Below are 2,792 nucleotides of genomic sequence, written 5' to 3'. Positions count from 1 at the left end.
AACAACAACAACAACAACAACAACAACAACAACAACAATAACAACAACAGCAACAACAACAACAACAACAGCAAAAACATCAACAACTACAACAACAACAACAACCAAAACAACAACAACAGCAACACCACCGTGAGAATATAGACTTCAAAATTCAAAAACAACAACAACAACAACAACAACAACAACAACAACAACAACAACAACAACAACAACAACAACAATAACAACAACAGCAACAACAACAACAACAACAACAACAACAACAACAACAACAGCAAAAACATCAACAACTACAACAACAACAACAACCAAAACAACAACAACAGCAACACCACCGTGAGAATATAGACTTCAAAATTCAAAAACAACAACGACAACAACAACAATAACAACAACAGCAACAACAACAACAACAACAACAACAACAACAATAACAACAACAGCAACAACAACAACAACAACAACAACAGCAAAAACATCAACAACTACAACAACAACAACAACCAAAACAACAACAACAGCAACACCACCGTGAGAATATAGACTTCAAAAGTCAGAAACAACAACAACAACAACAACAACAACAACAACAACAACAACAACAATAACAACAACAGCAACAACAACAACAACAACAACAACAGCAAAAACATCAACAACTACAACAACAACAACAACAACCAAAACAACAACAACAGCAACACCACCGTGAGAATATAGACTTCAAAATTCAAAAACAACAACAACAACAACAACAACAACAACAACAACAACAACAACAACAACAACAATAACAACAACAGCAACAACACCAACAACAGCAAAAACATCAAGAACTTCAACAACAACAACAACCAAAACAACAACAACAGCAACACCACCGTGAGAATATAGACTTCAAAATTCAAAAACAACAACAACAACAACAACAACAACAACAACAACAACAACAATAACAACAACAGCAACAACAAAAACAACAACAGCAAAAACATCGACAACTACAACAACAACAACCAAAACAACAACAAGAGCAACACCACCGTGAGAATATAGACTTCAAAATTCAAAAACAACAACAACAACAACAACAACAACAACAACAACAACAACAACAATAACAACAACAGCAACAACAACAACAACAACAGCAAAAACATCAACAACTACAACAACAACAACAACCAAAACAACAACAACAGCAACACCACCGTGAGAATATAGACTTCAAAATTCAAAAACAACAACAACAACAACAACAACAACAATAACAACAACAGCAACAACAACAACAACAACAACAACAGCAAAAACATCAACAACAACAACAACAACAACAACCAAAACAACAACAACAGCAACACCACCGCGAGAATATAGACTTCAAAATTCAAAAACAACAACAACAACAACAACAACAACAACAACAACAACAATAACAACAACAGCAACAACAACAACAACAACAGCAAAAACATCAACAACTACAACAACAACAACAACCAAAACAACAACAACAGCAACACCAGCGTGAGAATATAGACTTCAAAATTCAAAAACAACAACAACAACAACAACAACAATAACAACAACAGCAACAACAACAACAACAACAGCGAAAACATCACCAACTACAACAACAACAACAACCAAAACAACAACAACAGCAACACCACCGTGAGAATATAGACTTCAAAATTCAAAAACAACAACAACAACAACAACAACAACAACAACAACAACAACAACAATAACAACAACAGCTACAACAACAACAACAACAACAGCAAAAACATCAACAACTACAACAACAACAACAAACAAAACAACAACAACAGCAACACCACCGTGAGAATATAGACTTCAAAATTCAAAAACAACAACAACAACAACAACAACAACAACAACAACAACAACAACAACAATAACAACAACAGCAACAACAACAACAACAACAACAACAACAGCAAAAACATCAACAACTACAACAACAACAACCAAAACAACAACAACAGCAACACCACCGTGAGAATATAGACTTCAAAATTCAAAAACAACAACAACAACAACAACAACAACAACTACAACACACAACAATAACAACAACAGCAACAACAACAACAACAACAACAACAGCAAAAACATCAACAACAACAACAACAACAACAACAACAACAACAACAACAACAACCAAAACAACAACAACAGCAACACCACCGTGAGAATATAGACTTCAAAATTCAAAAACAACAACAACAACAACAACAACAACAACAATAACAACAACAGCAACAACAACAACAACAACAACAGCAAAAACATCAAGAACTTCAACAACAACAACAACCAAAACAACAACAACAGCAACACCACCGTGAGAATATAGACTTCAAAATTCAAAAACAACAACAACAACAACAACAACAACAACAAAAACAACAATAACAACAACAGCAACAACAACAACAACAACAGCAAAAACATCAACAACTACAACAACAACAACAACCAAAACAACAACAACAGCAACACCACCGTGAGCATATAGACTTCAAAATTCAAAAACAACAACAACAACAACAACAACAACAACAACAACAACAACAATAACAACAACAGCAACAACAACAACAACAAAAACATCAACAACTACAACAACAACAACAACCAAAACAACAACAACAGCAACACCACCGTGAGAATATAGACTTCAAAATTCAAAAACAACAACAACAACAACAACAACAACAACAACAACAACAATAACAACAACAGCAACAACAACAACA

The 2,792-nt window shown here is 34.1% G+C and overlaps 2 pseudogenes; both read left to right on the top strand.

The window, feature by feature from the left end:
* Positions 1-677, top strand: LOC135821493 (GATA zinc finger domain-containing protein 10-like; annotated as a pseudogene).
* Positions 678-1,413: 736 nt separating this feature from the next.
* On the top strand, positions 1,414-2,085 carry LOC135821494 (uncharacterized protein DDB_G0292186-like; annotated as a pseudogene).
* The last annotated feature ends 707 nt before the right edge of the window (positions 2,086-2,792 follow it).

This window comes from Sycon ciliatum, chromosome 7 (genome assembly GCF_964019385.1).
Source record: "Sycon ciliatum chromosome 7, ocSycCili1.1, whole genome shotgun sequence".
NCBI classification, from domain to species: domain Eukaryota; kingdom Metazoa; phylum Porifera; class Calcarea; order Leucosolenida; family Sycettidae; genus Sycon; species Sycon ciliatum.
The sequence above is the reverse complement of the archived record's forward strand: the minus strand, read 5'-3'. Positions and strand labels throughout refer to the sequence as shown.